We start from the raw sequence: 27,575 nt of genomic DNA on the forward strand, positions 1-27,575 counted from the left end.
GAACAGGCTGAGCAAACAGACTCATAGGTACAGGAAGCAGACTGACGGCTGCTAGATGGGAGGGGGTTAGTGGGATGGGTGAAAAGGTGAAGGGGTTAAGAAGTACAGGTTGGTAGTCACAGCACAGTCACGGGGGTATGAAGTCCAGCACAGGGAGTAGAGTCAGTAATGTTGTAATAACTCTGTATGGGGTCAGATGGGTGCTATATTTCTCAGGGTGAGTGGTTCGTAATTTATATAAATATCTAATCACAGAGTTGTATACCTGGAACTAATATAATATTGTCCATCAACTGTAATTTAAAAATAAGAAATACTTTTTAAAAAGAAGATAAATATATCTTGAATTCCTTATATCTTGAATTCTTAACTGTCCTTAATGAACACAGAATAAAAAAATAAATATGGAATGTCATGCTCACTCAGAGCATGGGTGACACAGAAGCTGGGATTCCTGAGGTTTAGGTAACTGGCACACACGTTCCCAAACACGAGTGTGAGCTTCTCCCTGAAGAAGAGTCAGCTGGCACTGACCGCTGACCGTACTTGTCTTGATAAAACGGAAGCTCTGAGGGGGAAACCAGGGATCTGGAGAACCCGTCTCACCGTGGAAGCCAGGCCGCTTCCCGGCGCTGACAGTTTTCCAGTGGGACCTGCGGTGAAACGAACAAAGGTGACTCTTTGATAACGTGTCACTAACCGCACCAACACTGGGAGATGCCATCACCCGGGGAAACAAGGCACGACCCTTAGACAACCAGGCGTCAGTACAGGGGCCGCACAAGCAACGTCACAGAACAGGACGTGCTCACTGTCCGGCGTCGGGTCCGCTCTGCACGGAGCCTTTCAGGACCTACCGCCTGCGCAGCTTCGGTGAACGATCGGGGACGAGGATCCGCGCTCGTCTGAGAGGTCAGTACAGTGCTCTCCCTGCGTGTGTGTGTGAGGCTGTGCACTTTTCCACGCACGGTCACCAGAATAACAGGTTAAACGCAGACGCAGATGTGAAAGTCCATTGGTCTTCTAATGGTGCTGACAGGTGCTGAGACTTGTAAAAATGTAAAATGTAAGCAGACCCACTCTTCTCACTACTTTGTGTATTTAGGAAATAGTTATTTTTCATAAAAAGTTATTTCTGTTTACATGTAGGTTATTAATATTATCCTAAATGAATTATTTTTTCTGTTTTATCCCTTGCATGGTAATTGATAGATACACGTCACACAAAATTACTTCCTAAGACTGTACAGATGATCTGAAACCAAGATGTTAGACTCACTGAATGAAATAGCCGCTGGGCCAGAACTCAGGGAGACAGGGAGGCAGAGAGATCTCTGAACTGTTAATTATGGTCTCGGAGCTGAGATAAATCCGGCCGGCAGGATGATTGGCCAGTAGCGAACGGAGGACTGTGGCTCGCTCTGACCGACAGTGGAGAGCGGGAAGCCTCATCCTCCTTTTATTAGGATTTCAAAAGCTACCAGAACAGGGGGTGTGACATTCCAGCCAACAACAAGAGAATTTTACAAGTGAAAGAATTCTTACCAAGTGTCATTAATATGTAAAATACGGCCAGGGTAACTCCTGGTTTAGCTAGCAGCTGTCAGGGAAGCAAGGCAGACCCACTAATCATCAAGGCCAGCTCCGTTGTAAGACTTTATTAACAAGGAGGCAGACGGAGTACTCAACAGAACCCGCTGTTCCCAGGATTCCACGACTCAGTGGCCTCCACGGCCTAGAGCTGAAGGCGGAGACAAGATTAGCTGATCATCTCCTGGGTCACGGGACGACACGTGGGAGGAGGGGCCTGAGAGTGCCCCACCCAGAGACCCGTCTTCCTGCAACAGACCGAACGTCCCGGGAGGCGGGGTCAGGGCAGCGTCCGGGGTCCGCAGGCCTGGCTCTCAGGGTCTCAGCCAAAGCACCGAGTCTGGGGTGGAGACTGTCACTGTTGGGGTGTCCCCATAACACCGAGTTTCCCCTCTGCATCTCACGGGTCCTTCTGCCTGGAAACTTAGACGCTCACGCAGCTCTCACTCCCATTGGCTGTCCGGACTCCAAGAAGCCAATCAGCGTCACCGTGGTTTTTTGTATAAAGTCCTCACTCAGAACCCGAATTCCTTCTCCCCAGACGCTCAGGGTGCGTCATGGCGCCCCGAGTCCTGCTCCTGCTGCTCGCGGGGGCCCTGGTCCTGACCGAGAGCTGGGCCGGTGAGTGCGCGGTCGGGAGGGAACGGTCTCTGCGGGGCAGGAGCGCGGGGACCCGGCGGGGGCGCGGGACCCGGGAAGGCGCGTCTCCAGCACCCCGGGTCGGACCCCGGACCCCCTTCTCCCGCCCCGTCCTCTCCATCACCGGCCCCTTTTCCGTCCCCCGGGCCCGCTGCCCCTACGACGGATCGGAACCCAGGACGCGCGTCCTCCCGCCCCCAGGCACCCACACCCTGAGATATTTCAGCACCTTCGTGTGGGGACCGGGCCGCGGGAAGTCCCGGTACCTCAGCGTCTGCTATGTGGACGACACGGAGGTCCTGCGGTACGACAGCGGCGCCGCGGGGTCGGGGCTGGTGCAGCAGAGGGACCCACAGCTGTGGGACGAGTGGGCGCGGTTACTCAAGGGCAGAGAACTCATGTTCCGAGCGATACTGAACAGGCAGCGCGCGAAGAACCAGAGCGAGGACGGTGAGTCACGCGCGCCCGGGTCTCGTGCAGGACGCCCTTCCCCACCGGCCGGCTGGGGTCTCCCCGAGGCTGCGGGACTAGTTGGGTCGGGGCTACACCTGTCCTGGGGGCGGGGCTCAGTGAGCGGGGCTGACCCAGGGGCGGGGTCAGTTTCGCACACCATCCAGGAAATGAGTGGCTGCTTCGTGGGGTCGGACCTGCGCCTCCTCTGCGGGTACAGTGTGTTAGCCTACCACGGCACCGACTACCTCACCCTGAAACTGAACCTGAGCTCTGGGACCACGGCCCACACGGCGATCCAGGTCCCCGTGGGTCGCAGTTTCATGCAGGACTCTGAAGTGAAGCACTGGGGGCGTCAGATGCAGACGTTCTGCAACCGCTGCCTCCACATCGTCCTGGAGAACGGGAAGGAGACGCTGCTGCGGGCAGGTACCCAGGCGCGGGCCCCGTCTGTGGGCTGGGGGGGGGGCAACTTCCCGCAGGGAGACATGGAAAAGGGGGTCACTGTCGGAATCCCCCTCCTGGTGGGGACAGGGAAGAGACCCTGAGCTCTCCTTATGCTGTGACTCACCCGCGAGCCCCGCTTTCTCTGAAGGACAATAAGGGGCCCGTCCTCTCCCTGAAAGAGCGCACAGCGGATCCCTCACACTAGATGACCCCCATGCTCTCCCTCGTTCTCGGACTGACACGTGACGGCCCGGCCCCGGCTTTGCTGAGTCATTCAGCCGCCCTCTGAGTCTGCGTTCTCCCCTTAGAGCCTGCAGACGCCTACTCTAGGTTCTGGCCCTGATTCTAGAACTTTCCAAGAAGTGGGAGACTAACCCAGGTGTCCCTTGCAGGCTGGTGTCTGGGTTGTGCGCTCCCTTCCCCCACCCCAGTTGTCCTGTCAGTGCTCAGGGTGGTCACGTGGGCACTGCTGGAGGGTCCCAAGTCCAACACAAAGTTCCCGAATGTTCTCACCTGCCCCTCAGAGCCGCCAAAGACACACGTGACCCGCCACCCCCGTCTCTGACCGTGAGGTCACCCTGAGGTGCTGGGCCCTGGGCTTCTACCCCGCGGAGATCACCCTGACGTGGCAGCGCGACGGGGAGGACCAGACCCAGGACATGGAGCTGGTGGAGACCAGGCCTGCGGGGGACGGGACCTTCCAGAAGTGGGCGGCCGTGGCGGTGCCCCCTGGGGAGGAGCAGCGATACACGTGCCGTGTGCAGCACGGGGCGCTGCCGGAGCCCCTGACCCTGCGATGGGGTGAGGAGGGGGCGTGGGCACAGCGCCTCGTCTCGGGGCGTCCCTGAGCGGGGTGAGGACTCGGGCCTGAGGCTGCCTCTCTCCTGCCCTCGCAGAGCCCCCTGCTCAGACCAGCGTCATCACTGCGGGCATCCCTGCTGTCCTGGTTATCATTGTGCTGGCGGCCGCTGGAGCTGTGACGTGGAGGAGGAAGCGCTCAGGTGGGCGGGGCGGGCTGCGTGTCCTATGTCCTCGGGGATCAAGCCCCGGGGGACTGCGCTGTGCCTGGTCAGTGGCCCGTGGCATCCCCACACGGGCGCGTGCCCATCGGCCCTAATCGCTGACACCCTTCAGTGAGGCCCGTGGGACAGTGGAGGACAAATCTATCACTGGTGACTAGCGACAGGGACTGATTCCCAGCTGTCACAGGTCAGAGGGGAAGGTCCCTGCTGAGGACAGACGTCCAGATGGGCTGTAGGTCCAGTCCCCACACATGCACTTTCCCCGTTTTTGCTGGTCCTACCCTGGGTGTTCAGTCACAGTTCCGGGAACTTCCGTGCACTTTACGGGTACGGGGTTTCTCTAGGGTCACAATGTAGCCATCCCCCTGCCCCCACTTCTCACAGAGCCCTTCCTTCCTACAGGGAGAGACAGGGAGAGCTACGCCCAGGCTGCCTGTAAGTCTGGGTGCAGGGAGGGGCTGTCTGGGACCCCAGGGGAGGGGAGGCTTAAGCCTGTTGAGGGCTCACACCACCCCCACAGCTCTGCTGTCGTGTTCTCCCCCAGGCAGCGACAGCCCTTGGAACTCCACTGTTCCCCTTGCAGCTCCTCATGGTGAGACCCTGAGGGCAGGAAGGGGGGGCATTGGACCTGAGGGGAACAGCTGGGTGTCGAGGACTCTCGGAGTGGGACACCCTGAGCACATGGGGGGCTGAGGGAGGATGAGCACCGCTGAGACTGACCTGAATGTGTTCACGGTGACTCTCTCTCCCAGCGTGACGTCGCTGCTCTGCAGGGGACTTGGTGCTGAAGCTCATTCAGGCCTCCCCTTGGGACTGAAGAATCCCTGACCACTGTCTCTGCAACTGGCATCGGACCGCGGCTGCATCCTTATCAGCGTCGTGTGAGGAGCTGGTCACCAGGCCCCCCTCCCCCAGGGACCTACTTATTAGTAGGGTGTGGGCAACCACTCCTCGTGGTTTAGGGAATTGTAGCCCCGGCCTGAGCATGACCAGCCGCCAGCATCCTGGCCGCGCCTGCCTCTAAGTCTCAACGTAAGGCTGCGGAACATGACTGACAGCCACTCAGAGGGTTGCCATGGGAACTGGATCAAAGGGCGCTTGTTAAGCTCATGGTGCTTTAGAACTCGCTCTGCTTTCCTTATCAGCAATGTGCTGTCAGCTACCTCTAGCAGGGAGTGTATGGGGCCCTGCACCTTGTCTCTGAATGATTTACAGACCTTGACGCTAATCAGTCAGTGTGACTCCCAGATTTTTGTATTTCTGTCAGTGTGACTCCCAGATTTTTGTATTTCAGTCAGTGTGACTCCCAGATTTTTGTATTTTACCTGTTACTGTCAAACCTCTGAATGTGATAGACGTTTATGAATTTTGTATCTTGTATGTGTCCTCCTCAATAAAAGGCATGAGGGATGAAGGTTTGGCTGCTGGTCTCCACTAGACAGGCAGTCACTTCCTTCCCCCAGACATAAAGAAATGTCCTGGGTAAAAGTTATTTCATCAGACATAACATAGTGTCCTGGGTAAGCTTGTTCCGCCGCGGTCACGAAGCCTCTGCTGGACAGAGCAGCTTCCAGCCGAGCCTAGGGTGTGTGTGGCCCTTCCGCCATAGTAGGTGCAGATAAAACACAGCTTAGGGAATATGATTGATAATGTTGTCGTGACTGTGTATGGTGTCGGGTGGGTACTAGAGATCTGGGGAGATTACTTCATAAGGTGTACAAATGTTTCATCCCTGTGCTTTGCCACCGAAACTAACATAATATTTGATGTTGACTATAATTTAAAAATTATAAACTCACAGACACAGACAACAGTGTGGTAATTGTGTGGGGGTGGGGAGGGTACGGGTGGATAAATGGTGATGGAAAAAATATAAAGAAATAAAAATAATTATTTTACATGAAAAAAAGTGATAACTTTGCTCTTCATGCGCAACATTCTGACAGCCGTTTGTGGAGAAATATGAGTGTTTTGTAGCCAGCCCACAAGCCATCCTGGTCTCAGACACATTCGGGACCACGTGGCTCAGTGACGGGATAGGGCCCAGGTGGGGAAAGGACTTAAATCCACATTATATTGTTTTTTCTGGGGAAGGAAATGTAGTTCACGTATCACCACAAGATACGGAAGGTACCGCCGTCTTTTCTCCCGTGAGGGTTGGTCAAGCAGAAGGTTTAGAAAGTGGGTCTCAGTTCAGCATAATGAAAATCTCTGAACGTTAACTCTGCAATGATTCCCGAGTGATTTCTTGGAACAAATAATGGAACTCAGTTTTCTTTTCTTTCTTTCTTTTTTTCTTTCTTTCTTTCTTTTTTTTTTTTTTTTTGCTGCAAAAGCTGTATTGTTTCCATTAGGTCCAATGCACAGGAGAGGACTCCAGGGTGTTCAAGGGGTGTTCAGTGTTTCAGGGAGAGACTCAGGCAAAAGACAGACACCAAGGGGTGCAGAGGGGTCCCCCAAAAGCCTCTGGGCTCCACAGGCTCCTGGTCGTGCTTGAGGAGGAGCCTTTCGAAGACACACTGGCTCGGCCCAGCCCAACCTGGGGGCGGCCAGTCTGGGAGGTGAGCCAGGTGTCCCCATCTTCTTGATGAGCTTCACCTGCTCGTCCAGGACGTGCTTCTCCAGGGCGACCCGGGGCTGAGGGGCTGTGTGGGCAGAGCGGGGCCTGGTTCAGGGGCTTCTCCATGGCCAAGGCGGCTTCCCTGGCGTCCTGGGTTTGACCCCATCATCTTGGAAGGCTCCAGTGTGTCCTGGAAAAGCACGTGGCTCCCGCGCTGGTTTTGCAGCTTTAAGGGACGCTCAGCACCGTCATGCTTCTCCCCAGAAGAAGTGTCCCACACCCTGCAAAGCCACGCTGTCTCTGTTGAAATAGCCCAGGGCGAGGGAGTTGTCGGCGGCCCGCAGGTGCAGGGGGGCCGGGCCGTGGACCGCAGCCTCCACTTGGTGGAATAATTATGACAAATCTGGGAGCTCTGGTTGCTCAGTAATGAAGAATTATGGTTAAAAAAAAAAACACAACTCTCTTGGCTGGTCTCTGAGGCTGGGGATGGCTGAGGTGGGTCCAAAGGTGGGGAACGGAAAACAGTTTGAGGGCGGCTGGGGAGAAGGCGGGTCCGTGTCGGTTCATCCAAACCCCGCTGAAGCAGCAGACGGATCCCAGGACCGCGAACGGCCCTGTCGGAACCCAGACTTCTCTAATGTAAACGTAGAAGGATTTCTGTGAGGGGTACTGGGCCCTTGTTTTATTTCAGGAAAAGCCACAGAACAGACCTGAGGCCGAGAGCAGCCAGGACTGTGGAACTAGACATTAGAACGTACGGGAAGACCAGCCAGGGTCACACAGGACGACAGTGTGAGACCTGGGAACAGAGCTCAGACAAGAGCAGGAGCTGAAGGAAAGGGCCCAGCAGGAAACACGGTGACCAGCGCTCCGGGCGCAGGGTCCCTCCACCCCAACAGTGATGTGACTAAGCTCAGCTGCTCCCCAGGGGACACGGGACACTTTCTCAGCCTCCTGCCCTCTGCTCGTGAGGGGTGACTCAGTCATGGCCATCACTGTCATCAGGCGGGCCTGAGGGCGCCATCTTGTGGTCAGTCACTGATGTCACGTTTGTCGTCCCCATGGTCTGGCCCAGGGTCTCCGCGGTGCGTCACCTGCCCAGACACCCCCAGAGGCGGCAGCACATCCACACCCCCCGCAGATGCCACAGAGGCCTCCAGGGACCAGAGCCGCTCACACAGTCCCATGCTGGGGGTCCCCTTTGTCACCTTTTATTCGCTGCATTTCATTTTTGTTTTTTATGTCAGTGCATTAGTATGTTCTCATCCATGGCTAGTGCAGACCGCTCATGCTTGTCTGCATGTTTTCCCTCTTTTAGTCGCTTCCTACTGATCCTCAGGGATCCTAGGGCTCCCGCGTTGTTGAAATCACAGTTCAAATGCTAAATATGCAGACAGCAGGATCGTGCCCTGCCTGGTGGGGCTCAGGGACTGAGCGCCGGCCAGAAAAATGTCACTACACAGCGGGTGTAGATTTGATTCCATAGATGAAGAAAAGGAACCTGGCAGATTTAAAAAGTGTTTTTCTACATTATTTTGTATCTTTATTTCACTCATATTTCTCCAAAATCCTGTCATGTTACACAGAATCTGGATATAGCCTTATGGGTAGTTTCACTTTTATTTTAATTTTAATTTAAAAAAATTTTTATCCTCACCCAGGGACGTTTTTTCATCACTTTTAGAGAGAGAGGAAGGGAGATAGAGAAACATCGATGGGAGAGAAGCAGCATCAGTTGGTTGCCTCCCATTCGCACCCTGATGGGGGATTGAACCTGCAGCCCTTGGATTATAGGATGACACTCAATCAAGTGAGCCACACCGGCCAGGGCTAGATTCCCCTTCAACCTGGATTTTATTTGCACGGCCGACCCTCAGTAAAGTCTGTGAATTGGGTGGGTGAAGTCATATTAAGGAAGCTGTAGAAACCATCTTTGTATTTGTATCTCAAATGTTTAGTGTTCACGATTGAAATACAGAGACGGAGGGCTTCATTTCTATTTGTTCTCTTAGCTTCTTTCTCTTTGTTACTCCTTTGGTCTTCCTTTGGGGCAGTCTGGTATTTTTTAATATTCTATTTTTAAAATTAATAGCGTGGAGGTATACCATTTTTTATTGACTGTTGTAGCCATTATACTCTAGTTAGAACTACTGTTGTTGGTGGGAATGCATAATGGTCTAGCCACTCAAAAAAACAGTTAATTAACTTCTAAAAAAGAAATAAATAACTCACCCTGGCCGGGTGGCTGTTTGTTGGAGTCTCCTCCCATACACCAAAAGGCTGGGGGTTCAATTTCCAGTCAGGCCACATGCCTGGTTGTGGGTTTCATCCCCAGTCAGGGTGTGTATGGGAGGCACAGATTATGTCTCTCTCTCTCTCATCAATAAACATGTCCATGGGTGAGGATCAAAGGAAAAGATGAAATGCTGCTATTTGTGACGACATAGATGGATCTTGAGAGTATCATGCTCAGTAGAGTAAGTCAGACAGAAAAGGACAAGGACTGTAGGATTTCACTCCGATGTGAGCTATGAAACAAAAAGCATCAAAGGGAAAAACAAAACAAATGAACTCAAACACACAGACAACAGTGTGGGGGTCACCAGAAGGAAGGGGGTGGGGGAGGAAGAGGGTAAGGAGGTCAAATACATGGTGATGGAGTAGACATGACTTGGGGTGGTGAGCACACAGAGGAGCGTACAGAGCATGTGTTATAGAATCGTACCCCAGTTTATGTTACTAAGCAATGTCACTCCCATACATTTTTAGAAATTAAAAAAATTAACCTTAATCCAGGAACTCTTACTGATCACCGAGAAAATGCAAACTACCCCATTAACTACAAAAGTTGGAAATAGAGACAAGAAGTAACAAACGGCTAACACATGCATACTCAGAGTAGCGCCCCTTCTAGTTCAGAGAAAGACAGATTCAGGAAACCCATGAGAAAGCACTGCAGTGCGGCCAGATGGATTAGGAGTGGACGTTAAACCAGTGATGTTTCCGTGGGACAGTAAATAGTGTTAAAACTCCTAATAAATTTACACACGTTAACTGAGCATTTCTATTATTTATTTTCATGCCTGTCAGAATGTCTGCCATCAGTAAATCAACAAACAACACGTGCTGGCGAGGATGTGGAGAAAAGGGAGCACTGGTGCACTGCTGGTGGGAATGCAGGCTGGGGCAGCCGCTGTGGGAAACAGTGTGGAATTTCCTCAAACAACTAAAAATGGAGCTGCCTTATGACCCAGCGATTCCACTGCTAGGATTATACCCAAAGAATCCTGAAACCCCAATTCTGAAGAACCTATGCACCCCTGTGTTCATAGCAGCACTGTTTACAATAGCCAAGTGCTGGAAGCATCCTAAGTGCCCATCAGTGAGTGAGTGGGTAAAAAAAACCCGGTGGCACATTTACACAGTGGAACACTATGCAGCGGTAAAAAGGAAGGAACGCTTTTGCGACAGCATGGATGGACCTGGAGGTTATTATACTAAGTGAAATAAGCCAGTCAGAAAAGACAGGTACCATTTTATCTCACTCACATGTGGAATCTAATGAACAAAATAAACTGAAAAACAAAATAGAAACAGAGACAGGGATACATGGAGCAGACTGACAGCTGTCAGAGGGGAGGGGGAGGGACTGGATGAAAGAAGGGGCCGGGATCAGCCAAAGAACATACATGCAGGACACATAGACACAGTCAGCAGGGCAGTGACGGCCAGAGGGAATGTTAGGGGGGCGAGGACAGGCTGGAGAGGGACAAAGAGGGAGAAAATGGGGACACCTGTAATGGCGTCAACAATAAAAATAAAGTTAAAAAAAGAAAATTTCCTGATACGAAACCATTTAAGCCACATCAGCAAAACCCAGTTTAGCTCATTGAACCGGCCTGAGCACAGGTCACTTCCTGTAAAATGCCTCTGGTAACCGTAAAGGAAACTTTACGTCGTCTTCCTAAACGTGGCATCAGGCACTCACTGTTAACCAAATCCCCTGCTATGGGGACCCCCCCCTAGTGATCAGCCCCTGTAAAGGGTGAACAACATCCCCGTTTTCACCCTATAAGCCGCCCTCTATTTTCATTGCCTCCCAGCCTCACGTCGGTTTGGGATTTGAAAAGTGCCAGTGTGTGAAATGCTCCTATCTGCACAATAAACACTGACTAAGTACTATTTCACTTATCTGGTGGTTTAAATTTTGCTATTTTTTGGATTTTTTAATATAGTCCCAATGCCCAGAAATACCCACAGCTGGTAAGCTGTAAACTGGGTTTTTTAAATTTATTTTTCTATTACAGTAGACAGCGAATCTTATGTCAGCTCCAAGTGTACAGCATAGTGATTAGACATATTTTTAATTTAAAAAGCGACGCCCCCTGAGAGGTCCAGCGCCCACGTGGGCCATCTGTAGTTATTACAATATTATTGACCATGTTCCTTACATGGTACTTTGCGTCCCTGGGGCTGTTCTGCAGCTGCCAACCTGCACCCCTTAATCCCTCCACCTTTTCTCTCAGTCCCCCAGCCCCTGTCCAGTCTGGCAGCCAACAGTCTGTTCTCCGTGTCTATGAGTCTGTTTCTGTTTTGTTTGTTCATCTAGGGAACAGTGTTTTGTTAGAATTTCCCCAGAAAATCTGAACAAGCAGCAAAACTCAAGGGCCAGGGCCTTAGAGCTCAAGTGAGCGGCCCTGGAAATACGAGAAGCTGTATCTGACTGTTTAAAATACCTCACCTCGCGTTTGTTACGGCAGCACATACACTAAAGCTAGAATGACACAGGGCAGGTCAGCATGGCCCCTGCACAAGGGTGACACACAAATTTGTGAAGCGTTCCATATTTTTACTAAAGAGTCTCTGCTTAGCAGAAGGAAACATCAGCAAGATGAAAAGGGGACCAATCACATGGGAAAACATATTTGCCAATGATGCCTCAGACAAGGGATTGATCTCCAAAATATATGAAGAACTTATAGGACTCAGCACCAAGAAGACAGAGAGTCCAATTAAAAAATGGGCAAAGGACCTGAACAAAGACCTCTCCAAGGAGGACATAGAGAGGGCACAAAGGCATATGAAAGGATGCTCAACATCACTAGCCATCAGAGAGATGCAAATAAAAACCACAGTGAGATACCAGCTCACACCAGTCAGAATGGCCATCATCAACAAATCAACAAACAAGTGCTGGCGAGGATATGGAGAAAAGGGGACCCTACTGCACTGTTGGTGGGAATGCGGACCGGTGCAGCCATTGTGGAAACCAGTATGGAATTGCCTGAAAAAACTAAAAATAGAACTGCCTTATGACCCAGCAGTTCCACTGCTAGGATAATACCCAAAGAACCCTGAAGCACCAATTCAAAAGAACTTATGCACCCCTATGTTTATAACAGCGCTATTTACAATAGCCAAGTGCTGGAAACAGCCTAAGTGCCCATCAGTGGCGAGTGGATAAAAAAACCCAGTGGTACATTTACACAATGGAGTACTATGCAGCAGAAAGGAAGAAGGAACTCCTGCCATTTGTGACAACATGGATGGAAGTAGAGAGAATTATGCTTCATGAAATAAGCCAGGAAGCGAAAGAAAAATACCATATGATATCACCTGATACAGGAGACTAATGAACAACACAAACAAATGAACAAAACTGAGCAAAGAACAGAGTAACTGTTATGGAGGGGGAGAGGAGTAAGTAGGGGAAGGGTTTAGTAAAGGAACTAATATAAATAACCCTCCTTCACCTCTAAAAATAAATAAAGTCTTTTTTTAAGTTGTTTTATATATTATACATGGCATTTTTAAGCTAATTTTTAGCTATTTTCAGTGGGAAGATTTGTCCATACAGTCAGCTGAGTTTTCAGGAAGGGACTTTCTAAGGCAAAATGGTTCATCCTAGAGGACAAGGTTAGAATCTGAACCTTAAATTGCGATCTGAGGATGATCCATGAGGAGGCTTATGAGCGCAGGACTTTTAATGGGACTTGTTCTTTGAAAACATGATTCCTGCACATGCAAGAGAATTCAAAAGACTCTCACGAATACACAAAATGAAATAGGTCACACGGTCCCTTTGCTTCTTCAGTCACTGAAGTCCTGTATCCAAAAAATGTCACCGTGAGTCACTTCTGATTTCTCATCCCGGGAAAATATGTCCGTGCATTAACGGGTGCTGTTATGTCTGTAAGAGGAGCTCAGGCCACAGACCGGGAGAACACATTTGCAAACCATTTGTGTTAGACGATGCGTAAGAATCCTCCAACTCAACAAATAACGCAATAAAAATAGATCAAAATCCCAGACTCTTCACCAAAGGATTCATGCCAGCCCTGGCCAGATAGCTCAGCTGGTTGGAGCATCATCCCATGCACCAAAAGGTTGTGGGTTCGATCCCTGGTCAGGGCACAGACATAGGTTTACTGTACAATCCTTGGTCCAGGCGCCCACAGGAGAAAACTAATCTATGTTTCTCTTGAACATTATTATTCTTCTCTATCCCTTCCCTGCTCTCTGAAAACAATGGGGGAAAAAAAATGTTCTTGGGTGAAGACCAAAAAAAAAAAAAAAAAAAGAAAAGAAAGGAAAACAAAAAAGAAAAAAAAAGGAAAGGAAAGTTTTTTTAAGAACGTGGCACTTAAGGGACAGATAAAAGTGACTCTCAAACCCGTAAGAAATGGTTAGCAGCAAGAGAGTAATGTAATCTTGAGCAGCTGTAATTTAGAAATAGAGGGAGTGGAGACATAAATAGTCAGAGTTAACCGAGTGTGAAGGGCACCCATCACGGAATATTTATCACTTGGGAATTATGCATGGTTAATGAGTTAAGAAAACTTATTTATGAGTTAATTACTACCCTTAGTTGACTTAGTCAATCGCATAGATTGTAACTCCCGAGTATCCAGTAGGAAAAAATGGAGAAGAAGGGGAGGGGGAGGAAAGGGGGGGTTTACTCGCGTTAGGATAAAAACGTCCAGCTCAGTTCTGGTGGCGCGCACCCTTTGATCTGGCTGCGCCCAGAGCTGCAGGTCTGTGAGTAAACAACCACCTCACTTACTGCTGAAGTCCTGTGTCCCGGTGTTTTCTTGTGAGCGTTTCCCACAGTTTGGGGGCTCGTCCTTGATCCTCCGCCTGTGTGCGGGAAGGGGCTCTGAGCCAAGGCGGGGAAACGCATCCTACCCGCTTTTGGGTCGCCCGCTTGACCCAGGGCCCACCCCCCTCACAGTGTCTGGAAACGACCCGAGACTTCTTGTTGGGACAGCAGTGGATCGACGCAGGGGAGAAACAAAGGCAAGCACCACGGCAACCAGGCAACCTCGTGCACGGGCCAAGGTACGAAAATTAAACTTAAGTACTGCCTTGGTGGTTGGGCAGCCTCGGGGAGCTACTTGTGTGTGTGAGGCTGAGACGTGTCTCAAGACACGAAGCGAGTGCCGAGTCCCGACCCGCGGTTCCGTTCTCCCGTGAGGGAAACAGCTGGAGACGGACAAAGTGACTCTCGGACTACGGACAACGAGTCTCTGTAACGGGGGTTGGGTACACGGGGCGTGGGCAGAGGTTCTCAGGTACAGAGGGAATGAGCTCACGGGCTTTTCATCTAATAAGTCTCTGGCAGAGGAGGTTGAGAACACAACCAGATTCAGCCACAGGAATCAGCTGAGGATGGGAAATGGAAATTCTAGGCCCAGGGAAATTCAAAGGGGTGGGGCCAAGGAAGACCCCATAGACATTCCACCCAACAGTCCATTAGGGAGACTGTTAGAGCACTGGGGAGAGGATCCCCGGACCAAAAGTAAGGAAAAACAGACAAGGGTAAAATATTGCTGTCTCATCTGGCCAAAGGAACCCATTAAGGGGCAATCTGTTCTCTGGCTCCAACTTTGGTCTGATGAATCTTGGGTTTGTCAAGCCCTGGTCTTACATGTGAGTGATCAGGCCTCAGCTTCTAAGGAAGAGAAGGAATATGCTCTCTGCTGGTTACTACCAACCAGTAACTCCACAGGTCTCCCCCCTGTAAATGAAAAAGAAGATAAAGCCTGGGACCCTCTGTCCTGCCTCCCGCTGCCTTACGGCCCTGGCCAGCGGTGGTCAACTGGGCAGAGGCACCGCAGACAGACAGTGCAGATGGAAGAGGCCAGGGACACATAGCAGATACCCCACCAGGACCCGCCCCAAGGATGCCTACGCACTGGTGGGAACTTATTCTAGATTAAGAAAGGAATTAGAACAATGTAAGCAAGACCTGAAGACCTTCCCAATTCCCTCAGAGCAGCTGATGTTTCCCCTCAGGGAGGTCCCCATAGGTCCAGGACAAATTGGACATGTCAGTGCTCCTTTAACCAGCACTGAAGTCAGAAATTTCAAGCGTGAGATGAAGTGCCTGATAGAGGACCGCCTCGGACTGGCAGAACAGCTAGGCCAGTTCCTTGGACCCTGCATATACACCTGGATGGAGTTAATGTCCATTCTAGACACCCTTTACAGTGGAGAAGAGGGGCATGAGCAGACGGGCTGCTATGAGGAAATGGGAAAGAGAACACCCTCCCGGTCCGGGAGTTGTCCCAGATGAACAGAAGTTCCCCAGTGTAGATCCTCAGTGGGATCATTACAGGCCAGCAGACAGGACTCAGATGAGAGACCTTAGGAGTCTCATCATCAGGAGAATTAAAGAGTCCGTCCCTAGAGCACAGAATGTCTCAGAGGCATTTGAGATACAGCAAGAAAGAGATGAGGCTCATCTGTGTTCCTACAGAGGCTCAGGGACCAGATGAGAAAGTATTCTGGCCTAGATCCAGAGGACGCTGTGGGGCAGGGACTCTTAGATCCAGAGGACGCTGTGGGGCAGGGACTCTTAAAGGTCACCTTTGTAACAAAAAGCTGGCCAGGTATTAGTAAGAAATTACAGAAGGTAGATGGATAGAATGAAAGAACGACTGAGGAACTCCTCGGGGAAGCTCAGAAAGTGTGCGTTAGGAGAGAGGAGGAGAAGCAGAGGCAGAAGGCCCGGATCAGGGTCTCACCCACTGAGAAAGTCATCCAGGGGAAGCAAGGACTAGAAACGCCGAACAGAAGGGGTCGCCAGAGGCCCAAACAAGGGGAGCCGCCGACCAGCAATGGGAAAAGAAAGTCTTTTACGCCTGGGAATTGTTACAGGTGTGGGAAACCCGCCATATCAGGCGGGAGTGTCCTGACCTCCAGAAAGAGACAGATCTTACAAACCTCATGACTTTTGATGAGGAGTAAGGGTGTCAGGGGCTCTTTTTAAGCAGGTCCCACCAAGAGCCCTTGATAAATTTAAAGGTGGGACCTCATAAGGAAGAAACTACATTGTTAATAGATACCAGGGCAGCCAGATCATCTTTAACTTCTTGACCCCCAAGGAATAGACTTCTCTGAGGAAAAGATATTAGTGTCAGGGATAAAGGGGATGGATTTCAAGTGCCAGTTTTCCGGCAAATGCAACTACAGTTAGGAGAAGTATTAATTAAAGTGTCTTTTCTATATGTCCCTGAGGCAGAAATAAATTTTTTAGGCTGAGACTTAATTATCAGGTTAGGCCTAGATCGGGGTAGGAGAGGGACTAATTAAGGTCAAAATCCATCTCTTAACTGAAGCAGGAGAAGAGCAGATTGACTCTCGTCGGCAGCCGTCCGTCTCGAGAGACGATGGTGTAGCTTCTCAAGAGTCTATCTGCACCGCCGAGAATGGCTGTGCAGTCCGACTCGGGAGTGACACGGCATCTGTCTCCTCCCGTGTTGAATTGACATCTTGCGATGACGCTGGAGTGTCCTCTCCAGTGGAGCTGAAGCTACAGAGCCTGGGCAGGGTGATATGGAGGGTCTGCTGTTGCCCATGCAGCAGACCCCCCCTCTCTTCGCAGCTGAAGGGTCCAAGGGAAAGACGGAGTCAATACAGCTTGGCTTCAGGTGCGCCGCAGGAGTTGCCGGTGTTGACTACAACGTCAAACCGCCTTAGGGACTCCGGCTCCGGATTTTCTGTCGGGGTTTACTCCCTTAGCCTTTCCCCAGAAGAGGTATGCCGCAAGGCAGCGGAGGTTTTTTGGAGTCAGAGTTTTCCTTCTCTGATGTACCCTGACTGGAAGATCGAACCAGCGACACTTAGCTCGCAGGCCGACGCTCAATCCACTGAGCTAAACCAGCCAGGGCAGAGATGCAAATTAATCTTGAGTTTATTATTGTATGTCTTTTCACTATACAATAACACCATGATTGACTCTATAGTTTGGGTAACGAAGGAAATTAAGGGAGGACTGAAGATTGCTCCATTTGAAATTTAACTGCAAAGACTGGGGAAAGTGTCTGCAGATGCCAGTACCCCCATTTCCAAGGAGGGAAGAAAAGACTTACAGCCTGTTATTCCTAAGCTCCTGCAGGATGGGCTTCTGGAGCCATGTATGTCCCCCTATAATACCCCCATGCTCCCCATAAAGAAATCTGACGGCAGCTACCGGCTGGTCAAGGACCTAAGAGTCATAAACCAACTCGTCTGGACCCACCATCCTGTCGTCCCTAACCCTTACACCCTCCTTAGAAAATCCCCTTTGAACATAAGTGGTTTAGTGTAATAGATCTCAAAGATGCATTTTGGGCTTGCCTCCTCGCTCTAAAAAGCAGAGACTTGTTTGCCTTTGAATGGGAGGATCCATCCATGGGAAGGAAACAGCAATATCACTGGACAGTCCTGCCCCAGGGCTTTACAGAAGCTCCACATCTGTTTGGCCAAGCTCTTGAAGAAACCCTTACAGAATTCCTTCCTGTGGGACGCACTCAATTACTACAATATATGGATGACTTACTCCTCTCTGGTCCTGATCAAGAGTAGGTGAGACTCTCTACTATTTCTCTCTTAAACTTCTTAGGTCAGAAGGGATTGCGTGCGTCTAAGGAGAAACCGCAATTTGTAGAACAGGAGGTAAAAAACTTAGGCCGTCTCATAAGTGCAGGACAGAGAAAAATCAGCCCTGAGAGGATAGCCACCATTACTACTCTTCTCCTACATCAGACTAAGCGAGAATTAAGGAAATTTTTAGAGCTAACGGGCTATTGCAGGCTCTGGATAGGGTCATATGCTCAGAAAACCAGACTATTGCATTCAAAACGGTTAGAACAAGAACCAGATCCTCTTCAGTGGAAGACTGAGGATAAATATGGTCAATGAGATAAAACAAGCTCTAGTAACGGCCCCAGTTTTAGCCCTTCCTTCCTTAGAGAAACCTTTCCACCTCTTTGTCACAGTGGATCAGGGCACAGCACTCGGGGTTCTGGCTCAGGAGTGGGCTGGAAAGAAACAACCTATTTCCTATCTCTCCAAACTCCTTGATCCAGTTTCTTGGGAGTGGCCAGAGTGTATACAGACGGCGGCCGCTACAGCTTCGTTAGTAGAAGAAAGCAGGAAATTAACTTTTGGAGGGCCTCTCACTGTAACCTTCGCTCATCAAGTCAGAACAATTCTAAACCAGAAGGCAGGGCGGCGGTAAAGTGATTCAAGGATTCTTAAGTATGAGGCCATCCTCCTAGAAAAGGATGACTTATCTCTCTCTCAAAGCCCAAATTTGAACCCTGCTGGCTTCCTTTGGGCAGGAGAAGAGGGGACTCGGGAGGCTTTAGAGCGTAACTGCCTTGATGTCATAGAATACCAGACTAAGGTCAGACCGGATTTGAGAGAAAAGCCCTTGCAGGGTGGACAGTCCCTTTTCATCGATGGCTCTTCCCGAGTAATCAATGGGAAAAGGCATAATGGATATGCCATTATTGATGGGGATTCTCAAGCGCTTTCTGGGGGAGGGAGGGTGCCTAATAATTGGTCTGCACAGACTTGTGAACTCTATGCTTTAGGGCAGGCATTGAAATTACTAAAGGACCAGGAAGGAACCGTCTATACAGACTCTAAGTATGCCTATAGGGTAACCCATACCGTTGGAAAAATTTGTCTAGAACGAGGACTAATAAATAGCAGGGGGAAAGAACTAGTACATGAAAGACTAGTCAAGTCAGTCCTGGATGGCCTCCTACTCCCTACAGAAGTTGCTATAGTCCACATCAACGGACATCAGACTGGGGGATCATATGAAGCTAGAGGAAATAGGCTGGCGGATAATGCAGCAAAGCAGGCTGCGTTAGAGGGAGAAAGTAAAGTCCTCTACCTGGTTCCGTGTCTCCCTCTGCCCTGTGTCAATAGATCCTACCTTTTCCTTGGAGGAAATTAAGAGATTAACTCAGATAGGAGCCTCGAAAGATGTGAGTGGTAAGTGGAAACTCCCAGATGGGAGGGAGATGCTGAATGAGCAGGTCCTCAGGGAAATTATGATAACACTGCATCAAGGCAGCCATCGGGGACCTCAGGCCCTCTGTGACACCGTCCTCAGACAATATGGGGGATTTGGAATTTACACTATAGCTAAGCAGATCTGCCATGGATGCCTCATATGCCAGAAGGTGAACAAACAGGCAGTACGAAAGGTGCAGGCTGGGGGAAGGCCGCCGGGACTCAGGCCCTTCCAGAGCATTCAGGTTGACTTTACTGAAATGCCAAAGGTGGGTCATCAGAAATTCCTCTTAGCTATAGTAGATCATTTCTCCGGGTGGATAGAGGCCTTTCCACTTCCATCAACCACAGGAAGCAAGGTGGTTAAAGTAATCCTTGAACAAATTATCCCCAGATTTGCCTTACTTGAAAATATTGACTAAGACAATGGGAGTCATTTTATCTCAAGGTCATTCCACTACTGCCTCAGAGTCTAAGTCTTCGTGAGTATGTATTTGAACCCATCAAACAGTCAACCACTTTCATCTCTGCAGACACCTGTCCACAGCCCTCGGTCCTGGCGCACCTGGGGCCGGGTGGACATCCTGGACGTCCTTCACATCATCTGGGGCAGCCCTTGCCTGTCTTGCTCTGGTCCCCCTGTCACCTGGATCCCACAGGTCCCCCTCTTTTGGTTGACTCCCTCATTTCCGCCACTTTGCCTGGTAGTGTTTTCGGAACGAGAACGTGGAAAGTTAATTATTAAAACTCTAAACACGTGAAGAAACCTTAGGCTATCCCAGCCCTTACTCACACCGTGAATTGATGTAGCGTTCTGTGTAGGAAATATATTTTTCTTCAGAAATTGGAAGGCATTGCTTCAATGTCTTCTAGTCTCCAGGCTCATAATTGCTGCTTCTTGAAGCTTTCAAGGTCTCTTCCACCCTTTTTCTCAAATTCTATTGTGATGTGGTGTGGTGTGGGGTGTTTTCATCTGCTGTGGGAAAAATTAGATTAGGCAACTCAAAGTGTCAATTTTTATCTGTAAATTTTGAGAAATATGCTTGAACATGTAAAAAACCATTTCCTACTCATCATTATTTTTAGACAGATATTATAAACTTGTTGGAACCCCTGGTTTGACACACTGATGTGTTTTATCCAGCTTGTAATGGACCCCACGGGCTATTCAGGTATGAGGGGTGTGATTGTCCGCCGCCATAAGCATAACTCCCAATACCAGAGTTTGGTGAAAAGGGAAGGAATTGTTTATTTAAAGGCTGTACGGACTTAGATTAATGGCAAATTTCTGCTGTTAGGTCTTACTTTCTTTAAAACACCCAAAACGCATAGTTCTGCCTCCCCCTGCCAAACCAGGTTAGGTTCAGATCAGAAAAGTCAGGGGTACCGTTTCCCTCTAGGAGAATAGAAGTCCGTGGCTCTGTATTTCCCAGACGCAGTTCAGCTTTCTCAGCTCCCATCCTTTTGTGCCTGATTGGGGAGGTTTTTCCTGGGTCGTGGTGATTTTCAGCTCTTAATGCAGAACCATGTGGTTCTCTTTCAGTCCACGAGGTTTTTCCCTTCTACCTCCTTGTACACCGCATGGAGTTCCCCCTGTTTAATGGCTTCCGCCTTATTTTTAAACACCTGGCAGTGGCCTGTGACCAGTCCGTGTGTGGGGACCAGTTGGGGCCACTTGTAGAATTTTGCAAATGCCCCATAAGCTTTTGGTCACCATTCAATGATCAAAGTCCTTCCCTTCTCCTTTTGCGTTGAAAGGACCAAAACCATTTGCAATACCAAGGCACTAGCTCCCCACTACACATATGCAGACATCTCTCAAGAAAAATGGCTGCGTTCCTCTGAGTCCCACCTCCCACTCCCTAAACCATGGTCTCTGCGGAATTGTGGGGACCCTGCTCTGTAACAAGCTTTGCCCACATTATGCCATTTGTATGACTTAATAGGGTTATAACTAGAATTTCCAGTTCACCCATTGAATTTTTCACTTCTATAAAAATATTTTAATTTCCCAGAGATATTTCCTGTCCTATGATTGTGTATAACTGTTTTGCTCCATGGGCCACTATTCTTTACATCTTTCAGACAATACTGAGGCCAGTGGAAGGGGATGAGTAGGTTTGATTATTTGCTTTCATGATACCAGGAACCTTTCCTCACAGCACATGGCCCTGACTTACATTTCTCTTTGTCATTTATGCTAATTGCCTATCTTCCTCATGACACATTGCCAGGGTCCTACTCTTGCTTTGCTTTCTGTCTACAGATTCCAAATAACCCTGATACATCAGAGGCCTTGAAATACAGACACTGGATGGTGAAATTGATTGTGGGTTAGATGGCTAACTTACGCTGCCCCTTGACGTCCTGAGCTCTTGAGATTTTCAGCTGAGGGGAGCAGCAGGCAGTGGCCGCTTGTCTCAGACTCACCTCTGACCCTTACCCCACCCCCACCCCATCTCCAAGACCCTCTTTGTCTTAGACTTCCCAGTCACCTGACGGCAGCCCCTCCTTGACTCACTTCTTCCCTGTAACATTTCCACAATCAAACCAGCGCTGCCTACGCTCTCCCGTTACTCCCTCCACCCTAGTCCTTCCTTAGTCTCACTCTTCCTCTGGACGCCTATTGTGAAACTTTTCCAGAGGAAGTCCCTTACAGGACACACCACACACCACACACCACACACCACACACCACAGGCAGGCCTGAGGCAGAACCACTCAGGCCTGGGTCCTCCTGTGACAACTGCGGTCAAGGGACCCAGTGGAAATGAGTCATCAAGGCTCCAAGGGGAAACACCCTGTGTTCAACCACAGCCTGACCACCCCTGGACCTCTGTGAGTCCCCTTTCCCCTGTCTCCCACAGGATCCCATATTGTGTGTCTCGTGGGTCTGCTCTGAAGCTCACACAGATCACATGGTATTGCTGCCTGGGACACATTAACATTCCTCTGTTCATAGTTACCATCACTCTACTGATTAGAGTATTTAGATACATTCCATCTGTTTCCTTTTATAAAACCACAATACAAGCAACATTCTTCAATGTATATATTTAAGGATATGCATGATTATCTCCTTGGAATAAATTCCTAAAAGAGGCATTTCAATAGCTGAGACCTTTTGCAAAAGCACCTTTCTGAAATATAGTACAGGTTGTCAATCCCTTCAATCTTTACAACAGTATGTTTCCCTACCCTTTGGTAGATGCACTGATTTTTTTTTTTCATCTTGCTGAAGTGATAGATTTTACTTTATTCTTCTCTTATTCCACATTCTCATTCTTGTTTACATGTCTTTATGACAAATAGAATTCTTTAACATTTGCGTTTCTTCATTTACGAATGGTTTCTTACTATTCTCTATTTTTTGACTGAGTTGTAAATATTTTTAAATATTGAATTTAAGAAGGTTGAAAAAGTAGCCCCAACATTGGGAGTAGGCCTAGAACTTCGGGTGAGGCCTGTGAGAAACACTCACAATGAAAACAGCGGGACACAGGACTTCGGCAGCAAATGAGACATTTGTTTATTCCCGGGTCTGCAGAGCAGGGCACAGCCAGCCAGGGTCAGGCAGCCAAAGTAGAAAAGGCAAACTGGTTTTGTCCTAAATGCGAGTAACCCTGCACCCTTCTCTCCTCCCCCGTTTTTCCATTAACTGGATATTCTGGAGTTAAAAATAATGCGATTAACTAAGAGTAATGATTAACTAAGGGTAACCTGGTGATGGGTCTGTCTGCAGCCTTCCCTTGAAGATTCCCTACATTGTTTGCTGACTTGTCTAGCGACATCTTCCCATGTCCCTGTGTTTGGTGATGAACATTGTCCACCCTTTGGTCTCAGACAATTGTGATGAGCTGTGGAATGTCATTTCCTGATTTGTATAATTATATGTTCCCTTTGTTTTGCTGTTGACTCAGAGAGAGACTCCCTGATTCATGACTCAATTACAGTTGCCTTATCTGTTAATGATTTCCTACTGGTATGAGAGTCACTAGCTTCTTTGTCCCTTACAGACCCAATGTCATGGGGAGCTGGGCGGGTGCTCACTGCTAGGCTGTGCTATTCACGTGTTGGACATTAGTCACCTCACAGAACATCAGCATCGGACAAGGACATCCTGAGACTTGGGCGAAGTGACACAGGACAGCACCACGTTGCATCTTGTCTGAGCACAGACAAACACACGGCACCGTGCGACTCACAGACCAGCAAGCAGCCCCCGGGGCCTGCTAGCAGGAGCGAAGGCAGCTTCTTTCCTATCACACCCTCATCCTCGCTCCGTAGATACTTACTGAGGTGCCCAGTCACAGAATTGCTCCCACTTCCTAATGATGCCAATCTAGGCTGAGCCTCAGCATCCACGGATCCCCCCCACGATTGCCCATCCACAGCCAACATCCTGTGCGTGTTCTGCCTCACACCTTCCCACGAGGAGGCCCGTGTCCCTGAGGTGTGTTTTCTCCCTCACAGCAGTGATGAGCAAATCCAGCCGTTTGCCCACCGGTGGTCCTCGTGGTCTTTGGAGGAGGAACACTGACACACGTGACCTCTTCTCTGTCAACATTCCTTATGCGTCTTTGAGTTGGATTACGGGCACGGGTTTGTGTTTCCAGAGCACGTGGTTCACATGGAAAAGTTTTGTTTTCCTTCATGGTTTTTCATCTTTGGGTCTTGCTTAGAGAATTTTTTATTTCGCAATTGTAAAAACTTCATCTATATTCTCCCGAGGGGAGAAGGGTCCAGGAGTGAAGGGAAACAGAACTGTGTGAATTCTGGAGGACATATTGGGTGGGGCAATATGTAAGGAATTCTAAGGTGAACTGCAACGCTTATATCTTTGCTTTATACTTTTATGAGTATGTTTGGGCCTACATGTATTTGATATATGTTGTGTTTAATAAATATTTTCTCTTCAGCTAAAGACTTTTGTGCCTGCTCATGTTTATGAGATTAACAAAAACTGCACCACGAGTCCCAGAGTGCTGTGCGCAAGAACTAGCTCCACAGATGAGCGTTTTTGACCATTTACAACCTTAGAGCATTAATCACATTTTGGTTAATATCTGTACGCTCTAGCTGTTAAATACATATTAAGTAAGATTTCTTGGGGAAGCTATACATTGAGGATATATCTAAGACCCTCACAGATGAATGGAGACCCATGATTTCCATGTGAAAATAATTTCAGTGTACAATTATCTATGAGTCTTACAATATCTTTGGGGGTGGGTGGGCAGAGTGTGGAAACTCAATACATTCTATATGGGCACTCACTGATATGGTATCTACAAGATACATATCGTTTTTAAATTAAAACTAAATAATATTAAAAATTCAACTGCTCTGCGCAACAGTCACACTCCCAGGGCTCAACTGCCAGCTGCAACCAGTGGCTGCTGTTTTGGAAGTGAGAATGCACAACAATCCCTTGGCCCAGAATGTTCTATTGGACAGAACTGCACTTCATGTTGCCTGGGCCTCAGGTCACAGCACCAGACCCATGAAATATGAGAGGGCCAATATCGTTTCTCTGACAGACGACATCAGGTTTCTGTCCGGGACATGAATACATATTAAGCTGGTGTATAACAAACCAAAGTAGGCTACCTGTGAGTCTGGCGCCTTTAGGCACAGACTGTTCCCAGTTCTGAACAGGAAACACCTGTCCCCCCACTTCCCTTCGCCAACCGAGGACACTCTGAAATCACACTTCCAGGGGGTGAGCTTTCTTCTAGAATGACACAGGGGCAAAGCAGAGTTTTGGGGTGCAGGGACCCCCCTCAGGCAGTGGGATTCTAGGATGTGAGGAGGAAGCAAAGGCAGGAGCCAGTGGGGAGAATCTCCCTGGTTTATCCAGAAGAACGATTCTCATAATGTGGTCTGTGGAACTGAAGCTTCTAAGATGCTTTTCATAAGATCTATGAGGTCAAACCTATTTTCCTAAGATTAAGGGCATGATTTGCCTTTTCACTGTGCTGGCATTTGATGGAGGTAAACTTAACAAGAAAATAGGGTAGGATACCCAAATGTAGTAGGGGGTATTCTGCACCACAGCTCACTCACAGACTCAGAAACAAAACCAGTGTCACTTAACGACATGGTTAAATGATTGAACATTATCATCATTACTGAATCGTGATCCTTAAATAAAAAAAGTTAACATGTCTTGGCTTCCAGTCAAGTTTGCTGTGTAGGTGAATGTAATATTCTCATTCCCCCATGACCAGATAAAAATTACAACTACACTACACCCACCATTCAGAACTCCCTGATTTGTACTGAACAGAAGTCCTGCCACTACAAAGTAAAGAAGTCACAGCAAGACCGGCAGGAAGAGCAAAGCTGCAGAATGGGCTGGCAACACACCCACATGTGGGGACTAAAAATCAAGAGGGGTATCTCGGCTGCAGAGGTCCTGGGCTTCTACCCCGCGGAGATCACCCTGACGTGGCAGCGCGACGGGCAGGATCAGACCCAGGACATGGAGCTGGTGGAGACCAGGCCTGCGGGGGACGGGACCTTCCAGAAGTGGGCGGCCGTGGCGGTGCCCCCTGGGGAGGAGCAGCGATACACGTGCCGTGTGCAGCATGGGGCGCTGCCGGAGCCCCTGACCCTGCGATGGGGTGAGGAGGGGGCGTGGGCACAGTGCCTCGTCTCGGGGCGTCCCTGAGCGGGGTCAGGGCTCGGGCCTGAGGCTGGCCTCTCTCCTGCCCCTCGCAGAGCCCCCTGCTCAGACCAGAGTCATCACTGCGGGCATCGCTGCTGTCCTGTGTCTCCTTGGGGCGGCGGCCGCTGGAGCTGTGACGTGGAGGAGGAAGCGCTCAGGTGGGCGAGGCGGGTTGCGTGTCCTGTGTCCACGGGAGTCAAGCCCCGGGGGACTGTGCTGTGCCTGGTCAGTGGCCCGTCACATCACCGCACGGGCGCGTGCCCATCAGCCCTAATCGCTGACACCCTTCAGTGAGGCCCGTGGGACAGTGGAGGACAAATCTATCACCTGGTGACTAGCGACAGGGACCGATTCCCAGCTGTCACAGGTCAGAGGGGAAGGTCCCTGATGAGGACAGACATCCACACAGGCTCTAGGTCCAGTCCCCACACATGCACTTTCCCCGTGTTTGCTGGTCCTACCCTGGGTGTTCCGTCATAGTTCCAGGAACTTCCTTGCACTTTAGGGGTATGGGGTTCCTCTAGGGTCACAGCATGCAGTCTTCCCCTCCCCCCACTTCTCCCATAGCCCTACAATAAGTCAGGGAGAGCTACGCCCAGGCTGCCTGCAAGTCTGGGTGCAGGGAGGGGCTGTCTGGGACTCCGGGAGAGTGGAGGCTGGAGCCTGAGGGGGGCTCACCCCCACGGTTTTGTTGTTGTGTTCTCCCCCAGGCAGCAACAGCTTGCGGGACCCTGCTGTGTCCCTCACAGCTATTCACGGTGAGACCCTGAGGGCAGGAAGAGGGGGCATTGGGCACAGCTGGGTTTCGGGGGCTCTCAGAGTGGGACGCCCTGAGCACACGGGGGGCTGCGGGAGGAGGAGCACCTCTGACACTGACCTGAATGTGTTCACGGTGACTCTCTCCCAGCGTGACGTCGCTGCTCTGTAGGGGACTTGGTGCTGAAGCTCATTCAGGCCTCCCCTTGGGACTGAAGAATCCCTGACCACTGTCTCTGCAACCGGCATCGGACCGAGGCTGCATCCTTAACAGCGTCGTGTGAGGAGCTGGTCACCAGGCCCCCCTCCCCCAGGGACCTACTTATTAGTAGGGTGCAGATAAAACACAGCTCGGGAATATGATCAATAATGTTGTTGTGACTGCATATGGTGTCAGACGGGTGCTAGAGATATTGGAGAGACTACTTAATAAGCTGCATAAATGTTTCATCACTGTGCTTTGCCGCTGACACTAATATAATATTGGATGTTGACTAATTGAAAAATTAAAACATTGAACTCATGGACAGAGACAACCATGTGGTAATTGCATGGGGAAGGGATGGGTGGAAGTGGGGAGGGTACGGTGGATAAATGGTGATGGAAAAAATGAAAGAATAAAAATATAATTTTTATTTTTTTTTATTTTTGGTTTTTCAATTACAGTTATCCCCCTTTCCCCCAATTTCTCTAAAAATGTAAATTTTTTTACATTCAAAGAAGTGATAACTTGGCCTTCATGCCCAACATTCTGACAGCTGTTTGGGGAGAAATGTGTGTATTTTGTAAGCAGCCCACAAGCCATCCTGGTCTCAGACAGATTTGGGACCACGCAGCTCAGTGATAGGATTGGATCAGGGTAGGGAAAGGACTTAAATCCGCACTTTATATATATATATATATATATATATATATATATAGTTTTTTCTAGGGAAAGGAAAGTAGTTCACGTATCACCACGAGATACGGAAGGTACAGCCATCTTCTCTCCCATGAGGGGTAGTCAAGGAGGTTTAGAAAGTGGGTCTCAGTTCAAGGTAATGAAAATTCCCAAATGTTTGCTCTCGGCAATGATCCCCTGAGTGATTTCTTGGAACAAATAATGGAACCCATTTTTTTTTTTTTTTTTTTGCTGTAAAAAGCTGTATTGT

The 27,575-nt window shown here is 49.4% G+C and overlaps 1 non-coding gene and 1 pseudogene across 2 annotated transcripts; both read left to right on the top strand.

Moving 5' to 3' along the window:
- The first annotated feature begins 2,627 nt into the window (after positions 1 to 2,627).
- On the top strand, positions 2,628 to 26,802 carry LOC149995552 (class I histocompatibility antigen, B alpha chain-like; annotated as a pseudogene). Its single transcript, XR_016507608.1, has 4 exons — positions 2,628 to 3,108; positions 3,651 to 3,927; positions 25,722 to 25,826; positions 26,576 to 26,802. The product of XR_016507608.1 is annotated as a class I histocompatibility antigen, B alpha chain-like (transcript).
- LOC149995553 (U6 spliceosomal RNA) lies at positions 11,453 to 11,559 on the top strand. The gene has a single exon (XR_016507997.1). It is a non-coding gene; the product is annotated as a U6 spliceosomal RNA (small nuclear RNA).
- Positions 26,803 to 27,575: the final 773 nt, after the last annotated feature.

Source organism: Furipterus horrens, unplaced genomic scaffold (assembly GCF_987537825.1).
Source record: "Furipterus horrens unplaced genomic scaffold, mFurHor1.1.pri manual_scaffold_13, whole genome shotgun sequence".
Classification (NCBI taxonomy): Eukaryota; Metazoa; Chordata; class Mammalia; order Chiroptera; family Furipteridae; genus Furipterus; species Furipterus horrens.